This window comes from Halichoerus grypus, chromosome 2 (genome assembly GCF_964656455.1).
Source record: "Halichoerus grypus chromosome 2, mHalGry1.hap1.1, whole genome shotgun sequence".
Lineage (NCBI taxonomy): Eukaryota > Metazoa > Chordata > Mammalia > Carnivora > Phocidae > Halichoerus > Halichoerus grypus.
In genome coordinates, this window is record NC_135713.1 from 197,193,600 (window position 1) to 197,213,870 (window position 20,271).

The window sequence follows — 20,271 nt, forward strand, 5'->3', positions numbered from 1 at the left end:
AATTAAATAGCACATCTAAAATACTGGAAAACATAACGATAATAACTTCTCACAGTTATTTCTTCATGGAGACTCAGAAAATAAGTTTTATCAGTAATAAATTCATATAAGCTAACTCTCAACCTGGTGTTAATTTTAATAATAGATCTCTTTGTGATGGTATCCCCAAGGCATACTCTGCACACGGTGGCTTACATACCTGATACATTTATTCTTATACATGGTAAAAGTCATCCAAGAGGTTGGAAGAGTATGAACCCAATGTGGAGGGACGGAGAGTGCAAGAGGGCATGTGAAGGAACTGGAGAAAAGGAACCCACTTGGATCAGGAATACAGGAGACTGGTGGTCCAGACTGAGAAGGATCCCAAATCCCCCCAAAGCTGGGGGCAGAAGGATGTACTTTCTCCTGTAGGGAATGGCAAATGGTTGGAGAATTGGTAGCAGTGTGGTAGATGATGAAACTGATGCTGGAAGAAGACTTAACTTTCCCGAATATCTCTCTGCAATAAAACTAGGTTTTGAAGAACAGCAAACAAGCTGGTGGAGAAGAGAGAATTTCCCTGCCAGAAGGAATAAAATGTTTCAAGACATGAATGTGGTAACGTGTTGACGTCTAAGCATGAGGTTAGGAGTAAAGCAAACAGACCTGGTTTTCTGGAAGAAAGATTTTTGTCAGACTATAATAAACAATAAATAAGCGAAGGTCAAACATTTCCATCCTTAAGAAAAACATTTTTTTTTATTTCCTTACTGTTTCCTTTATTCCTTCCTCATAGTCCCTCAAGTTTGAGGTCATGAAATTTAACAAGGAATTTAAAAATTGGGGACTTTGTTAAAATTTGGATCTTCTAGTTTTTTATTACTTGATAGAACATTTATTCATTTTAGGTGTGGAATATACAAATGTTAAGGAACTTTGAAGAAACTTTCAGTAATTTGAACCATATATCTCTATTCTTAGTGAACAATGAAAACACCCTGAATGAGGTTTGATGTGGAGTAAAGTAGGTCTGGAAATGGTCTATATTGAAAGACCTAATGGTCTTTTGATGTCTGATTCTTTGATTTTGCTTTTGCTTTTTAAAGGGGTGCTATGTGATTATAATGAGAAACATTTCAAGTTCTTTACTTGGGAAGTTAATTGTTCCTTAGCTTGCTCCATTTTAACTAATCAGTGGTTTTGAATGGTAGCAGTGTTTGAAATTATTACTGAGGAGAGTCACCTTGTTTGGTAGAGAAAGTTCCAATTCATCATGAAAGTTTATCACACCCATAAACTGTTGTCGTTCTTCTACAGTTTGTGACTACCATGTGAACATATATTTATAATATATTTAAAGCTTCAGTTTAATAATTTTCTAAGTAATTAATGGGAATAGAATAGCTTGTTTTTCTTGCAACTGGTACCATGATATTTAAAGTTGAAAATTATGGATAAATTACTAGTAGTCACCATCAAAAATTTATATTCGTTTTTCTTAGGTGATTTAAAAAGTATTCAGTTTTGTATTGATGCAGACATTTGTGTCATCTTGAGAAAAGTTATCCCTACACTTTGGAAAGTGCCCACAAACTCTGAACATAATTTTCTTCTTAAAAATAGCACTCTTAAGTATCACTGGTGGTGGTGGGGGGGGGACCCATCTGTTCTCTTTTCTGCACTCTGCTTGAGCATCTGAAACCATTTTAGATGGAGAGTAGTCAAAGTTTCCCATTTACTGTAAGCATTCCTTAGCCCCAGTGAGCATGCTGACATAACCCTCCCTTCTAAGAAGCATGATGGAAGGCTTGAAGAGAGGACAGAACTATGTGGTGACCTTGTTTCAGATTGGAAAAGGAAGTTTCCATTCTGTTAAGTACTTCTTTGTAGATGTGTCTTTCCACAGTTCTGCATTTCTTCTGTGAGAGCACACTGCTTTAAATCAGCGTCAGTGTGATATGAAGGTCAAGAGGCCTCTTGTTGATGGAGACATTTGTGACACTGTTTCACATAGTAGATTTAATTTGTAACATGAGGCTTTTAGGTTTATTGGATTCTTTCTTCAGGAATTAAGTGCAAAACTCATTGTTTTAAGCAGTTTATATATTTAGCTTCTTGAGCTTTACTACAGTCAAAATTCACTTTAGCAATGAAATGTGGTGAAATAAGTTTAATACTGGTAGAGAGTTGATAAACTAATAAAATATAGCAATACTTTATTTAATGCATTATAGTTAAAATGATTGCGGTATATATCCTCTTAGTTCATCCTCAAAAATCTTATGTGGTTGTTTGTGATCATCTGCATTTTAAAGGGAGAAACTGAGGTTCAAAGAGATTAAGCGATTTAACCAGTGTTGTGCAGTTCATACGTGACTGAGCTGGGACTTAATTCTAGGCCTTCTGACTCCTCTAATTCAGTGCTCTTTTTCTGATAGAATTCAGACTTTTACCTTTTGTGTCACTCAGATCTCCTTTTATGCTTTTTAAATGACTTAATCCTAGTGATGGCAACATATACTAGGTATATGTTATTGCTTATTCTTCACTGAAGTCCCAAATGGGAGAATATGCCCGGCACACAGCTTCTGATAGCTACCCACCAGAATATTCTTTGTGTAGGACCACTCTTCTTCTCTGCCGGCTACATTGGGTCTAGAGTGGACACCTGATCTGAAGGCAGCAAACTCATTTTACTTGGAGATATAAAGAGCTTAAGGTGTCACAGCTAGTAAGTGGAGGTGGGAGGATTTGAAATTGTGTTTGACTCTAGAGCCCCTAGTCCTAACCATTGTGCTTTAGTGCACGGCCCCTCCTTCCTGATCTTGGGAATTTGGAACTAGAAAACCTAGAGACTGAATCAGTGCAGAAGCTGGAAACATGGAAAGTCACTAAGATGTGGTGCAAGCTGAAGTTCTGAGTAGTGATGTTGAGGCCAAGAAGAAAATGGAGCACACACACACAGAGGCCAAGAAGCTATAGGAAGTGCAGCCCATGTGTCCAAAAGCTTTGTCTATTCCAGCTCTATCTCAAGAGGGACTCTTCACCAACGTCTCCCATCTTTACAGTTCACAGCCGTTTTACTTAGGTAGTGTGAATTGGAAGGTATATTAAAAATTTATTTAAATAGTTATGTTTATTTTTAAAAACAGGTTCAATGTGGCCTATATAATGTTATTACAAACTGTATTTATTTTAAAAAGACATTTATTTAGCTAACTGGATAAGAACATTTATTAATTTCAATAAAGTTTAATTGAGATTGTTTTTAATTTGTCGCTTTATTCTGTAGAAGTCTCACAGAGATTTGAGGGTTTTTTTCAGGCTTTATTTCTGTTTGTTTTTTTTTTTTTTCACATATAAATATGGTTTTCCTTGCTACATTAAAAGCTTAAATTTTGGGGGCCCCTGAGTGGCCCAGTTGGTTAAGCATCCGAGTCTTGGTTTTGGCTCAGGTCATGATCTCGGGGTCAGGGTCATGAGATCGAGCCTGCATCAGGCTCTATGCTAAGCATGTAGTTCACTTGAAAGTCTCCTCCCTCTCCCTCTGCCCTCCTGCTCATTTTCTCTCTCTCTCTCTCTCTCTGAAATAAATAAGTAAATCTTTTTTTAAAAAAGCTTAAATTCTGGAGTAATTAAAAAAAGAGATTTATTTTAGAACAAATAAAAGTGAACTTAAATGTCCCGTCTGTCAGAACTATCACAAATTCTTACTAACAAAGCCTGAACTAGGAATGGCATGCTTCTATAGATTTCCTTAGGAATTTTAAGGAAGATTATTTATGAAAATAAAATTATGATGCTGTTTTATTAGGAACAGCTAGGGTCTATTCAGTAGGAATAAATTCTTAATGTAAACTTGTAAAAAACCTGAAAAATTTGTAACATTTTTTATTTGGAAGAGATTAGAAGCCAGTAAATAATAATACCTCCTTTCCCTCTCAAATTTAGAATTAATTTGAAAAAATAGAAGAATCAGGTAGATGGGGCTATGGTTTAGGTGTGTGGCCAACATGCGGCTTGGGAATCCTCCCTCGTAGAATTAATGTACTCGTCTGGTCACAGCCTGAGCGGCCAGCAAGAGCCTGTGTATGGCAGGGGACGTTCCCGGAGAGAGGAGGGGGCTGGACAGTGCCTTCATGATTGTTTCTCCCAAAGCCCCCCCTCATTAGCAGGTGTGGGAGAGAGCCGGACCAAAACGGGCAGAAATTCTCTTCTCGTTGAAGGAGCTCAAGTCCTGTGAGATTTTTTTTTTTCTGTTGGCATTTCATTTTAGAATCACAACCCCCATCCTCATTGATTTTATTCTTTATTTTTTGAGTAAATGGAACATTAACATGGTTTAAAAAATGAGACCTGCACTGAAAGATATATTCAGAGAAGTGGAGTCCCACCTCCGCTTCTTCTGTCCTGTCTTCTCCGGTCCTAGCCCCCGTAGGTGGGTGATCTCATTCGTTAGTCTCTGACAGATCCTTTCTGTATTTGTTTTCGCACAGATGAGCAGATATGTGTATATTTCAGTGTTTTTTTTTTCTTATACTTTGCTTTTTCCATTTGTTATAAACTGGAGGTCATTCATACATCAGCATAGTATGCTAATGTGTAGATGAATCATAATTTATGCAAAAGCTGTCCTACCTATGGGCATACAGGTTGGTTTAATATTTGCAATTACAGTTGATGCTGTAACCAATAACCTAGTAGACATGTATTTTTGTATTGTCTGGTCAAAAGATAAACATATATGTAGTTTTGTTTTATATTGTCAAATTTATATATTTATATAAATATATATATTAAATATATATATATATTGAATTTCTACTGGCTACATATTAGAATGATTTTTGACCCACAGCCTCCCAAACAGAATATATTATTTTTTAAAATTTTTTGTCTGATAGATGATATGTGATAAATAGTATCTCAGTGTAGTTTAAACTTGCAGTTCTCTTATAATAAGTGAAAATAAACATATTTTAATATATTTCAGGGCTATTTTAATAGCTTTATTGAGTTATAGTTGAAATACAGTACATTTCACATAAAGTATACAGTTTCACATTCTGACATACCTATACACTTGTGAAACGACCAACACAAAACATATGTCTATGTGAGCATATGGTTATTCCCAAAAGATTCCTTCTGCTCTTATGAAATCTTTCCTGCCCACCTTTCTCTGACTTCTCCTTATGCAGGCAGGCACTAATCTCCTTTCTGTCACTATACTTTCTAGAATTTTAAATAAATGGAAGCATATACAATTATGTACTTTTTGGTCTCCCTTCTTTCCCTTGGCATAATGATTTTGAGATTCATCCATGTTTTACTGAATATCAGTAGTTCAGTCCTTTTTAATTTTGAGTATTATTCCATTCTATGGATGTACCATAATTTGTTGACCCATATATCTGTTGATGGACACTTGGGCTGTTTTCAATTTGGGGCTATTATAGATAAAGCTTCTATAAACATTAGTCTTTGTGTGGACATTTTCTTTTTGTTCTCTTGAATAAAAACCTGAAAGTCAAATGTCTGGATCATATGGGAGGTGTATGTTTAACTCTTTAAAAAGCTGCCAAACTACTGTCCAGACAGTACTTTGTACTTTGTACTTTTGTACTATTTTACATTCCCTCTAGCAGTGTGTGAGAGTTCTGTTTCCTCCCCATCCTTGCCAATACTTGATATGGTCAGTGTTGTTATTTTCACAATTCCAACAGGCTTGTCCAAGTACTTCACTGTGGTTTTAATTTGTATTTCCCTAGTGACTAATGTTGAAAAACTCTTCATGTCCTTTTTTTGCCATAAGTATATCTACTTTGGCAACTATCTGTTCAAATCTTTAGCCTCTTTTTTTAACTGGGTTGGTTGTTTTCTTATTATTGAGTCTTGTAAATTCTTTGTATATGTTGGATACAAGTCCTTTAACAGATACATGATTTGCCAATGTTTTTCTCCCAGTGTGTGGCTTTCCTTGCCGTTCTTTTAATGGTTTATTTCAAGGAAGTGTTTTTTTTTTTAATTTTTATTGTTATGTTAATCACCATACATTACATCATTAGTTTTTGATGTAGTGTTCCATGATTCATTGTTTGTGCATAACACCCCGTGCTCCTGAAGTGGTGTTTTTAATTTTGATGAAGTCCAGTGTATTTATTTGTTCTTTCACAGGTGGTGCCTTTGGGGTCACATCTAAGAAATCTTTTCCTAATCCCAGATCACAAAGGTTTTCTTCTGGAAGTTTATAGTTCCAGGTTTTACATTGAGGATTGTGATCCATTTTTTTTTAAGTTAATTTTGTATGTGCTGGAAAGTATGGGTTAAACTTCTGTTTTCTCTTTCTTTCATAATACGCCTTCTTGTCCTTTTAATATGTGTAGAATCTATAGTGCAGAACCTTTCTCATTTGTAACGTTGTTAATTTGTATTGTCTCTCTTTCCCAATCAGTCTGGCTAGAGGATTATCAATTTTATTGATCATTTTGGGATTAGGTAATCTAGTCATTATTAAATGTATTATTAGATTATCTAATACTGATTTGTTCTTGCCTTCATGGCATAGCTCCAACTTAATTGTCAGCAATTTAAAGATGTCGCTTCATTGTCTTCTTGCTTGTGTTGCTTCTACCAGGAATCTGCTGCTATCCTTACTTTTATTCCTCTGGACTTGTCCTTTTACTGGTTGTTTTCAAAATTCTTTTTTTCTTTGTCACTGGTTTTGGGACAAATTGATTATGTTGTGCTTTCATGTAGTTTTATTTGTCTTATGCCTGGAGTTCTTTTGAGTTCTTGGATCTGTAGATTTATAATTTTAATTAAATTTGGAAAGCTTTTGGCCATAATTTCTTCAAATGTTTTTCTGTCCCCATCTTTCTTTTCCTTTAAGGACTCTAAGTACACAAATATTAGGTTGCTGACAGTTGTCACCAATGCTTTGTTTTTTTATTATTCTGTTTTTCTGTGCTTTGTTTTGGTTAGTTTCCATTGCTAAGTCTTCAAGTTCACGAAGACTTTTCTTTAGTAATGCCTGTAATCCCATCCATTATGTTCTTCATCTCACACAATGTAGTTTTTCTACAAAGCTATAAAGTTCCGTCTCTAGGTTTCAGTATGACAGGGTACTTCTCAGCCTTATCACAGGCTCTTTTCTCTCTGTTCCCTGCCTTGTGATCTTGGCCCCTGTTCTCTTCCCTGATTTAGCCACAGTCTTCTCTCTTGCAGCTTCTCCATTTGTTATCCTTTGTGCTGAAATACTCTTACCCTGCATTTTCTTTTATCCAGTCCTCCTCATCCTTCAGTTAACTTCTTTTTTTCATTAAAAAAATATTATTTTCTATTGAAGTGTAATTGACATACAAATTCAGTTAACTTTAACATCACTTTCTTTCATCCTAATTCCTATTTAAAGTTTTTAACACTGTAATATAAACCCTTAATGTATTTCTTTTTTTGTCATTGAATTGAATCCTCATTGTTCTCATTTGTATTAATTCAATGTCCTTTTTTCTTTGCTAGACTGAAAGCTCCCTTAGTGTGGGAACTGGGTGTGATTAGTTCACTGATGTTTTCTGAACACTAGCAAGGGTGCCTGGCACATAATGGGTGCTTAACACAGTAATGGTAAATGAATTAATGAATAGCACATGGTAGCAGATGAATAGTGACTGAACTTATTGCTAAGCACATATAAGATAACTACTGGAGCCTTTGGAAAAATGTAGTATGAGGTAGGGAGAAATGGTCAGTGAAACATGGGTGATAATATGTTTCTAAATAAAGATTGGTTTCTTAAAATTAACATTAATCCAGCTAACACACTTTTACGCACTTAGAGTGTGTGCTTTTTATAATCAGCAGAAGTGGTTGCATATTTTATCTGAAACAAAACTTTATCTTTAGAAATCTCTTACCTCTACCGTGTTCATCTTTCCCTTGAAATAAATAAGAATCTTCTGATGGAGATTTGCTCTTTTCATGGAAAGTATGATGGTAAGGAGGAAAATAAAAGATATTTTACAAATATCAAATAAAAATATGTATTTTAATATACATTTACATTTTAATATATAGTTAAACATATATATGTATATGTTACACCTCTTTAACATTCTTCGTGATGATCTTACCAAATGACATGCCCTTTATGAAGCTTTTCTATTTTACCCTAGGCACAATGAATTCCTCTGGTCCTTTTTGGCTCATATTATTATGTTCATATTATTGTGTGGCTTTTATCATACTGAAAATAGTGTAGAGTTTGTCTTCTTTTCTATATTGGATGCAGGGATGTTGATTGTTTTTTTTAGCACCAAGCACAGATACAATAGGTGTTAAGTAAATACTTGATAAATATTTTAGCTTTCAAATGTTCTGAAAGTGGTTGATAGGCAAATATTTGTGTTGTGTGAGGATAAATAATAGTAAGGACCTACTTGTAAGTTTAATCAATTAGCATCAAATGGTGATTTAGTTATATATATGTATATATATATACACATATATATACACACACATACATACATACATACAGGTTTAAAGAAATAGCATGATGTAGTTGTAGTAGAATGACTTTGGACTTTGAAGTCAGATGGGCTGCTTTAATTTCTCCTTCTGCCATTGATTCTGTAAATAGTTGGGCAAATCACTAAACTCTTCTAAACTTCCTTGATTTCACTGGTGAAAAAAAAATAAATGATAATTTTCTTATCAGTATAAAAATGAAATAGTACAGGAACTGCTCTAAACCAATGAGCATAATAAACACTCAGTAAATGTTTACTCTATTTCATCATTTGTGAAGGCATTAAAAATTATGGTTACACCATGAATGTTATAATTTGTAGCAGCTTCATCCACTGGAAGTACTGAAAGGTGTCTATTAGGACTTTAAAATTATTTCACATAATTTATTTATTTATTTATTTATTTATTTATTTATTTATAAAGATTTTATTTATCTATTTGACAGAGAGAGAGATAGCGAGAGCAGGAACACAAGCAGGGGGGGTGGGAGAGGGAGAAGCAGGCTTCCTGCCGAGCAGGGAGCCCGATGTGGGACTCGATCCCAGGACCCTGGGATCATGACCTGAGCTGAAGGCAGACGCTTAACGACTGAGCCACCCAGGTGCCTTATTTCATATAATTTAAAAATCATTTCTGATAAGCAGAAAAACTTCTCTCAATGATAAATATTGCATTTATGTTTGGTAAATAAAGAGAAAATTTGCCTACTTAAAATTTGATCTACTTGTGCATAGTGATGAATGTAAGTGAGAATATTTTCCAGCTACTTTGAAATATTGAACTGCCCAGGGACAAGGCATGGATGATGTTTTGAAGGAAATAAATATTTCAGCTTCACGTTTCAGCCTTTCTTCTGTATTCCTTTGATCTGGCTTTGGTTTACTTATTATTCTGCTTGAATGACTTCACATTGCCTTTTTCCTCTCCCTAGTAACAGGAAGTGGTCCTGCACCTATTTCAATGTATTTAGGCTTTGTCATTTTATAGGATGAACGTGTCTCTCCTTATTATTTACTGATACACTCCTGCCTATAAAGTAAGCTGTATTGGTGGGTATGTATGTAGCTTTGCATGTTTGATAAATAATTCATATATGGAGCTTTTAATCAGTGATTTCTTAAATATAGGAAACATAAAAGGAAACATTAGATTTGGGATTTTTTTGAAGTTTAAAGATTTTAAAGGAATTTTTCTTCACTATCCACTGTAGCTGTTTTATCTTTAAGGATCATTTTCTCAAGGTTTTCTTATTTTACCGTGAATATTTCAATCGCTCTTCTATTTGCTGGGGTAGAGTTCTTTTCATTTATTTATAGGCCTATATTATAGGCAGAAGTTAGTTTAGCACAAAATTAATACGTAAAACTTTAAACTGCGAAAACATGTCATCACATTGCTTTATTTTATACTTTACACACAAATCTTCTGATCTTCTGAGACTGGTTTCTTATACAGATTCTCTCTTTTTCCATTTGTCATGTTCCCTTGGCGCTTAGAATATATAATATATAATATATAATATATATAATATAACACTACTACTTGATTTTTTTCCTTGTGTTTTCCCCCTTAATCAAACTATAATTTCTCCATGATTGGATCCATTTTTATACTTCTGGGCTTTCTACAGGTATCTGACCAAATAGGTCTCAAAATTTGCTGCCAGGACCCTAGCCTCAGCTCCTAGAACATGACTAACTTGCTGAAAATATAGGGTAGGAGGTTGATGCCAGGATCAGTTCTTTTACATCATGATTCAAATCCAGTTGACGTCAAGAAATTTGTGGATCTCCTAGCTGAAATCCATATAATTTTAAGAGATTTTTGTGTAGCTGAAGAAGATTCCTCATTCTTATTCATAGGTAACGTGTTTCAAAACCAATCATGGTTCTTCAAGACTGGAGTCTGGCTCTGGGGGCAGAGCCTGCTAGGGAAGCCTCAATCATTGACAATACAAGGTCCTTGTCAGAAGAGAGTTCCATAGCACTTCTTTATACGGCTACCGTACCCTTTTTGAGTGTTTCCCCTAGTATCAAGAGAAAAAGCTCTAGCTGGTTTAGCACGGGGGCATCATTTGTGTGTTTGCCCATGGTTCTATCAATGCTGTCCTCTTTGAGCCAGGATTATGCTGGGAACTGCTGGCATTCTTTGTTCTATGTTTACTGTTGCTGTATGTAAGCCCACTTGTCCCCAAGGGGCTTCTAAGAAGGTTGTTCTGATTTACCATAATAGGATGGGGATTCCTACAGTAGAGATCTGTTTCCTACAGATCCATCTCTTCCTGAATGGAGTGGAATGAAATCTCTCTGAACCCTCTTCTGTTTTTCAAGGCACTGTGTTTAAACCTCTGTTACAATATTTGGTACTTATATATTTTTTTCCTTTACCTGATGGTGTCTTCTTAGACAGGTTTCTCATATAGCTTTGTTTCTTAATATAAGTTAGTGGTTAACACATAGTAGGTCTTAGTCAATTTTTTTTTAAAGATTTTTTTTATTTATTTGACAGAGAGAGACACAGTGAGAGAGGGAACACAAGCAGGGGGAGTGGGAGAGGGAGAAGCAGGCTTCTCGCGTAGCAGGGAGCCTGATGCGGGCCTCGATCCCAGGACCCTGGGACCATGACCTGAGCCGAAGGCAGACGCTTAACGACTGAGCCACCCAGGTGCCCCAGTCTTAACCAATTTTTGATGAATGAGTTAATAAAAGGTTGGATGACTCTGTTGTAAACTCAAAATACTATGTTCTTCTAAAAAGGAAGAAGAAGAATGGAAAACCGTCTTCTCAGGTTTGCTATGGACATTTTAAACATAATTTTGTATTTGGTTTTTAGCCTTCGGTGATTATATGATTATCTTATATGTGGCCTACTCTGTGACTCAGGAAAGCACTTTGTCCTTGTGTATTTTGCGTGTCATCCTTGTGCAGGGGCCATGCTAATCTTCTCTGTATCGTTCCAATTCTAGTGTATGTGCTGCCAAAGTGAGCACTGTCCTTGTGTATTTTGGCTAATATTTTTTTAAAAGATTTTATTTTATTTTTATGTAATCTGTACACCCAACATGGGGCTCGAACTCACAACCCTGAGATCAAGAGTGACATGCTCTACTGACTGAGCCAAGCAGGCACCCCTGTCCTTGTGTAGCACCATGCATACCCACACTGGGTTTCAAAATTGTGATACATGTCTTTGATATGTAGTGCAGAAATGCATGGCAGCATCATTTCCTCATAGGGCCTTAGAACTTTTCCATAAAAAGCTGTGAATTGGCATTCTTCTTTAGACTTTCATAATCCCAGGGGTGTCCTGGAGTTTTCAACAGCACCTCGTTCCTCATTATCCATTGCACACTTCTTTTCTATGCCAGCTTCTAGTCTTACGAACTTACTTTCAAAAAACAAAACTTTCCATGGTCACTTTTTCCTTTTGTAAGTCTTAGCAGTCATTCATTGATCTCCAGAAATTTTATTTCCTAATCATACTGATTCCCTGCACTTACCCACACTCAGAGTTTGCATGTTTGGGCAGATGCATCTTGGTCAAGGGGAATATCGAGAACTAACTGGATAGTCTTTGGAGAGTTTTACCCTGGGTCCTATCTCATCCAAATTTGCCACTATTATATGTAAATAGGCCCTTTGGGAAGAAATAACTTGGCTTTTTAGGTGTTTTTTTTTTTTTTTTAAACCTGGTGACATTACCTAGAAGGAGTCAAGTAACAGAGCAAACACAGAAACTTGAAATGCTCGAAGACTGTAACAAAATTTAACCTATGGATTTTTTTTCTTTGCCTGATTTAACTTTTTCCTGACTTATTTTTTTGTCCATACAGCATTGTTAAGGCAGTTATAAATATTACATATATTAAGTATCTCAGAGAGCCCTTGATGTGTTCTAAGTTTTGAATATTATATACTAGCTTTGTTGGTTGTTGTTGTTTCCTGTTGCTGCTATACAGCAAACATAGTGTCTTAAAACAATTCAAATTTATTATTTTACAGTTTGGGAGATTAGAAGTCCAAAATGAAACTTAGTTCCTAAGATCAAGGTTTGTCAGGACTGGTTTTTGCCAGGAGGTTTTAGGGAAGAATCTGTTCCTTGCTTTTTCTATCTTCTGGAGGCTGTCTTCATTCCTTGGTTTGGGACCCTGAATCGCGTTGTCTTTTCTCCATTGCTTCCTCTCTCATACTGCCTTGTCTCTCCTTTGACCTTCTTGCTTCCCTTTTATAAGAACCTTGTGATTACATTTAAGCCCTATTGTATGATAGTTCTGTTTTTAATTTTTTAAAGAACCTCCATACTGTTTTCCATAGTGGCTACACCAATTCACATTCCCACCAAAATGCACAAGGGTTCTCTTCTCTACATCCTCGCCAACACTTGTTATCTCTTGTCTTTTTGATGATGGCCATTCTAACAGGTGTGAGGTGATAGCTCATTGTGGTTTTCATTTTCATTTCCCTGATGATGAGTGATGTTGAGCACTGTTTCATGTACCTGTTGGCCATCAGTTTGATGTAGTCTCACTTGTTTCTTTTTGTTTTTGTTGCTTATGCTGTTGGTGTCATATTCATGAAGTCATTGCTAAAACCAATGTCAAGGAGCTTTTATCCTGTTTTCTTCTAGGAGTTTTATAGATTCAGGCCTAACATTTAAGTCTTTAATCCATTTTGAGTTAATTTTTGTGAGTGGGGAGAGATAGAGGCCCAGTTTTATTCTTTTGCGTGTGACTATCCATTTTTCCCAGCACCATATATTGAAGAGACTGTCATTTCCCCATTGAAGAGTCTTGGCTTTCTTGTCAAATATTAGTTGACTGTATATGCATGGATTTGTTTCTGGGCTTTCAGTTTGTTCTATTGGTGTGTTTTTGTTTTTTTAAATTGCAGTACCATACTGTTTTGATTCCTGTAGTGGGGTTTCTGAGGAGCATCCTGCAATACTGGGGAAACTGAATGTCTACCTTGGACTCTCCTTTTTCCACTGGAAAAACCAGGTGCTCATGGTGTAGTGTAATGCTGGCCTGGGTTGGGTGGCTGGCGATGCAGAGTAGAGCCTCTCTTCTTACCTTTCTGATGTGACCCATCTCAGTCTCTGTGGTCCATGGGGGTGCTTCATTTATATCCTTGGGTCTGGGATTTTCACAATGGTGTCAAGTCTATGGATAGTTGCTGGTTGGTCTTCTGGTGAGAGGCACTGAAGTTGGAAATGATTTATGTCACCATCTTGATGATGTCACTCCACATGGGCTCTTTGATATAGTGTGTTTGAAGTAAAGACTTCTGTGTTTCAGAGATGAGCAGAAGTTTGATCTAGGGCTATTATCAGAGCCCGAAAACAGAAAGTAGACTATACCTTATCAACATATGTGTAGCGGGCTGATTGGTGGCCCCCAAAAAGATATGTCCATATCCTAATCTTCAGAACTTGTGAATGTTCTTATTTAAAAAGAGGATCTCACGGGGCGCCTGGGTGGCTCAGTCATTAAGCGTCTGCCTTTGGCTCAGGTCATGATCTCAGGGTCCTGGGATTGAGCCCCACATCGGGCTCCCTGCTTGGCGGAAAGCCTGCTTCTCCCTCTCCCACTCCCCCTGCTTGTGTTCCCTCTCTCGCTGTGCCTCTCTCTGTCAAATAAATAAATAAAATCTTTAAAAAAAAATTATAAAAAAAAAAGAGGATCTCTGCAGATGTAACTGAGTTAAAGATCTTGAGATGAGGAGATGGTCTAGGTGGGTCCTAAAGCCAGTCATGAGCATCTTTATAAGAGAGACACTGTGGAGAAGGGACATAGAGGAGAAGGTGATGTGAAGATGCATCAGAGAGAGATATATTCACAAGCCAAGGATGCCAGCAGTCTCCAGAAGTTGTAAGTGTCAGGAAATGGATTCTCCCCTAGAGCTTCCAGAGGAAGTGCAGTGCTGCTGACTCCTTGATTATAGACGTTTGGCTTCCATAACTAAGAGAGAATAAATTCCTATTGTTTTAGACTACCCAGTGTGTGGTAATTTGTTACAGCAGCCACAGGAAACTGATACACCAAGCTACTTTCATATATAGCTCTATGGACTTCATTACTGAATTACCTCTATCTGCCCACATCATGTCCATAATGCTGATAATCTCAACAATCACCTTTTCATTCTATGCAACAAGAACTTTTTATCTCTTGTTCATATATGAACTATTCCTCCACTTGATATTTTTGGATGTCATTCAGTTTGCCTTTCAGAGTTTGCCTTTTTAAGACTTAACTACTTCTCTTCCTTTCATATCTAGATTCACTCTCTTCTGCCACCTATCAAAGGTCATTTGATAAACTAAAGGAACAAATCATGGCATCAGTCCAACTAGATAATTACAAAACATTCCTTCCTTGACACTGAAAAATCTATATATGTTAAGTACAATTACCATGCAAAGTATACTCTCTTAATTAATTATAGTTATCAGTTTTGCCCCTATTAGTTTTTACTTCCTCTTTAAAATTTTCCATTAGAGGGACGCTTGGGTGGCTTCGTCGGTTGAGCGTCTGCCTTCGGCTCAGGTCATGATCCCAGGGTCCTGGATTGAGTCCTGCATCAGGCTCCCTGCTCCGCAGGAGGCCTGCTTCTCCCTCTGCCTGCCGCTCCCCTGCTTGCACTCTCAATCTGTCTCCCTCTTTCTCTGACAAATAAATAAATAAAATCTTTAAAAAAATAAAATGAAATAAAATTTTCCATTAGAAATATATATCTAGGGGTGCCTGGGTGGCTCAGTTGGTTGAGCATCTGACCTCGGCTCAGGTGATGATCCCAGGATCCTGGGATTGAGCCCCATATTGGGCTCGCACTTTGCGGGGAGTCCACTTGTCTCTTTCCCTCTGCCCCTCCCCCCACTCGTGCACTCTCTCTATCTCAAATAAATAAATAAAATCTTTAAAGAAGAGAGAAATATATACCTAGTTGGGAAAATACATGCAAAAACTCATAAACTGTAAAGAGCTATGCAAGCATATCATCATCATCATTATCATCATCATTGTCATCATCAGTTTAGGATTATCTGAGTCTTCTCTCTCTAGTTCAAAAACACCTATAAGGCACATGCTGTAGGAACAAGCAGATTCCTGGTGATGGAGCCATTCTAGTCATATATAAGCATTGTAAGGCATTGAATTCTCTAAGAAGTTGGGTGGTAATTGCTTTATTTTGGGTTATTCCCCATTACCAGTATCCTAAACCTTGTTTGAAAATCATACACCCAGAAACTAAAGGATACCTAAGGCTTCTTTCACTCCATGGAATTTGATAAAGAACCATACTTTCTGGCCTAGTGGTTCTCAATCAGGCATGATTTTGCCCCTCCGGGGCATATTCAGCATGTTTATGGACATTTTGGGGTTGTCAGAATTGGGGGTGGGACATTGTCACTGGGATCTAGTGAGCAGAGGCCAGGGATGCTGCTAAACATAGCACAATGAACCTAACAGGTCCCCACAATAAGGAATTATCTGACCAGAAATGTCAGTAGTGCTGAGGTTGAGGAATTTGTTATGTTCCATGGTTTTGCTCTGGTTCTATCTAGATGATATAATATAAATTTATGAAACAAATATTGAATTATTCTATACATGTAGTATGCTCCAGGTATATAATATAAATATGAGGAAGACACGGTTGTGTCCCCACATCCTCCATTCCCCTAGCTTCAAAGAGATTTCATTATCCTAGAAAAGATAAATGTATAAATTAACAACTGTAATGGTACATATAAAATGCTGTGACTGTAACCAAACAGGGCAGATGACAGCTGGATTTCTAGACTGGCCACAGGGCACATTCACCTCCCAGGTGACACTAGAAGGGACAAGGTGAAAGTGGAAGGGACAAGGTGAAAGTGGAGCAGGAGTTGGATGGGGGCCTGGAGACCTTGCACCTGAAGCTGCCTGCCGCAGCTCAACGAACCCCGCTATGCCACATTGCCCAACATTGTGAAAGCCAAGAAGATTGAGGACATCAAACCGGGAGACCTGAGTGTGGACCTGACCTCCAAGCTCTCTGTGGTTAGTGTGGAGGACCAGCCCCTGCATACAGCTGGCATCAAGGTGGAGACCACGGAGGACTTGGTGGCCAAGCTGAGGGAAATTGGGTAGATTTGAGCCTCTTCCTTGAAACCCAGCAATAAAACTATGACCCTCCCTGGAAAAAAAAAAAAAAAAAAAGCTACAGTAGCAGTATATAAAAAGTGCTAACAGGGCAAAAGAAGTAGCTAGCAATTCTATCCAAAGAGTTGGCATTTGAACCCCCTAAAGAATGAATAGTAATCTGCCAGTCAAAACAACAAAAAAGGGGGAAGGGTTCCAGTTTATATTATGGCCAAGTAAGCTCCTATCAGACTAATCCTCCCACAAATAGAAGCTCTGTACAAAATATAAAATAACAACTACCTGATGGCCCTGGAGAATGAATCAACACAAAGAGAAAGTTAGAAGAAGGAAAGGTGAGTTTCCCATTTTTATAGTATTTATTCTTCCACATTTGGTGCCATATGGGACAATTAGAATTTGTGAGCACTGTGATCTTAGTGCTTGAAGAACCAGATGAAAGAATGAGGCAACCACTGGCAAACTAATATGGAGAGATACCCAAGAAATAAGTGAAGAAGCGGGACGGGAAGCCCAAATTCTTTGTATAATTTTGGTCCATATTTCTGACTGATCCCTGAAACATGCGTGGTTGGAGAGAACTCTAAGCAGCCCAGGTAATACTAAAAGAGCTGAGTTTATATATGAACTTTTGTCACCTACAGAGGAGACAGAATTTATAGGCTTTTTTTTTTTTGTAGATAAGCTACATTTATTGGTTTAGAAATATGTGTACAATATATTAAAAAATATAGTTGCAAAACCATAATGACATCAAGAATTTATAGTTTGAATTCAGCCAAGTTAACTGCCTTCTAAAAACAAACAATTGAAATTAATTGTATTAATACTATTAATACCATTAATACTATTCAGAGGAAAATAACAGAATCCACTCTCTCTACAAGGTCTCATTCATAAAGATACAAGCCAAAATTACTCGACATAAGAAGAAATAGGTAACATAACCTATTTATTCTCAAGAAAATAATCAGTGGAAACCACCTCAGGATGAATTAGATGCTAGGTTTAGCAGATAAAAAATTTAAAGTAGCTATTATAGTTGCGCTCAAGGACATTAAGAAAAATTGGTAGTAACGAGTGAGAAATTGGGAAATCTCAACAGAAGAACAGTGAAAAATACAACGTTTGAAATTTAAAATGTGGGCTGAATATAACAACAGAGTGGAGAAAAAGAAGATTCAATGAACATGAAGATAAATCAATAGAAATCAGCCAATCTGAGGACAAAGAGAAAAATGTACTAAAAAAATGAGCTGCAGGACCTTGTAGGATAATCACAATGTATAAATTATATTTGAGTCACAGAAGTAGAGGGAATAGAATAATAGAAGCAAAATATTTTATTTTATTTTTATTTTTATTTTTTAAAGATTTTATTTATTTATTTGACAGAGAGAGACACAGTGAGAGAGGGAACACAAGCAGGGGGAGTGGGAGAGGGAGAAGCAGGCTTCCCATGGAGCAGGGAGCCCAATGCGGGGCTCGATCCCAGGACCCTGGGATCATGACCTGAGCCGAAGGCAGACGCTTAACGACTGAGCCACCCAGGTGCCCCAGAAGCAAAATATTTTAATAAATAATAGCCAAAATCTTCCAGTCTTATGAAAGACATAATTATATGGATTCAAGAAGCTAAACAAAGCCCACACAGGGTAAATGCAAAACAGAACAAAACAAAACAAACAACACTTGTGCCTATCTGTCTTTTGATTACAGCCATAGGAGAGGTTGTATAATGATATCTCATTGTGGTTTTGAATTGCAGTTTTTGGTGATCACTAATGCTATTGAGTGACCTTTCATGGGTTTATGGCCAACTGTATATCTTCTTTGGAGAAACATCTATTCAGATTCTTCACCTATCTTTAAATTGTGTTCTTTATTTTTTTTTCACTCTTGATTTGTAAGTGTTATTTATGTATTCTTGATATAAGTCTCTTTTCAGATATATGACTGGCAAGTATTTTCTCCTCTTCTGTGGATTTTCTTTTCACTTTTGATGATATCCCTAGGAGCACAAGAGGTTTTTAAATTTGCTGAAGCTGTTGATCTATATTTTATTTTCTTGTTTATGCTTCTGGTGTTACATCTAAGAAGGCTTTGCTTAGCTCAAGGTCACCCAAATTTACTCCTGTTTTCTTCTAAGAGCTTTATATTTTTAGCTCTTACATTTAGGTCTGTGGTTTATCTTGAGTTACTCTTTGTGTATTCTGTAAAGAAGGAATCCAACTTTATTCTTTTGGATAAATGGATATCCGGTTGTCCCAGCACCATTTGTTGTACAGACTGTTCTTTCTCCATTGAATTGTCTTGGCACCCTTGCCAAAAATTCTCTGATCATCGATGTAAGGGTTTATTTCTGGAATCTTTATTCCATTGATTTATATGTCTTTTCTTATGCCAGTAGCATGCTGTTTTGATTAACCTAGCTTTGTCATAAGTTTTGAAATCAGGAAATGTGAGTTCTCCACCTTTGTTCTTCTTTTTTGAGATTGTTTTGCCAATTCTGTGTACCTTGTATTTCCATATGAATTTCAGGGTCCACTTGTCAATTTCTGCAAAATCCCATCCAGGATTTTGACAGTGATTGTGTTAAATCTATAGAACAATTGAGGAGTATTGTCATTTTCCCAATATTGAGAGGAATACCACTTTCCATTTTACTGCACGTTTCTTTCTGACTCTTGAAGTATCAAATGTTTAGTTGTTCACAGTGTTTACCATTTTTTTAATAAGAATTTAGCAGAGACCCCTAGTCCTAGCAGTTAGGTGAAGAAGAGGCCAAAGAAGTTCCTTCATTTATCATGCGTAGTGAAAGATACTATTTTTAATGACTTTTAAGTCAATTGTATCTTCATGTTTTTGACTCACTCTAATCACCTCGAGTGCCAGTCAGCAGCCATGCATGTAGATGATATAGCTGCTCGAAAGTCTTGTTTTCCAGCCCAGCTGGAAAGGGAATGGAGACTCTTCTAGCTGGTTTTCAGACTTGTTTGAAGTTTTTTTGTTTTGTTTTGTTTTTCTTGGAGTTTCCAGTGGAGATGCCACGCTGGCAGCAAATGAAGTATCCTGTAATGTGAAGCCTTATAAATATATGTTGGATCACTGCCATCATTATCAAAAGTGCTGGTACAGAAATGTGCAAAGGGAAGATTTTCAAATTAAGGTTGGCCTGTACATATAAATGTTAGCTCGTAAAGCTCAAGAAATACTAAATTGTAGTCTATTAGTCTCCTACATTTTATTGCCTTTTTGGAATAATCATGCACTTCAGAACATCCTTTAATCTGAGCTGGCTTGTGGTTGTATAAGAATGCAGCTTCTTTTTTCTTTAGGCTTTATATTCTCAGACGAGGAAAATTTACTGCATTTTATAAATAAATTAGAACTAAAAAGCAAATTTTATTCCCACCTTTTTATCTTCATGGAGGCCCTGCTTTAAGGCACTTGAGTGGTGCAGTTATACTCAGCCCCACAGCTAGTTCCACTGGAAGAAATAGTCTTCAAAATCTTTTTTTTTTTTTTTTTTTGCTTCTTACAGGACATACTCCGGAATCATGGTAAAAGGAATACTGTTCTTAGTGAGAAGCAGACCTTTCTCTTTTTCAAATGCT

At 36.7% G+C, this 20,271-nt stretch overlaps 1 protein-coding gene and 1 non-coding gene across 5 annotated transcripts in view; one reads left to right on the forward strand and one right to left on the reverse strand.

Moving 5' to 3' along the window:
• CEP112 (centrosomal protein 112) overlaps positions 1 to 20,271 on the forward strand; it is a 422,424-nt gene that overhangs the window by 144,135 nt on the left and 258,018 nt on the right. The window lies entirely within an intron of this gene.
• Positions 11,394 to 11,500, reverse strand: LOC118544886 (U6 spliceosomal RNA). Its single transcript, XR_004921830.1, has one exon. It is a non-coding gene; the product is annotated as a U6 spliceosomal RNA (small nuclear RNA).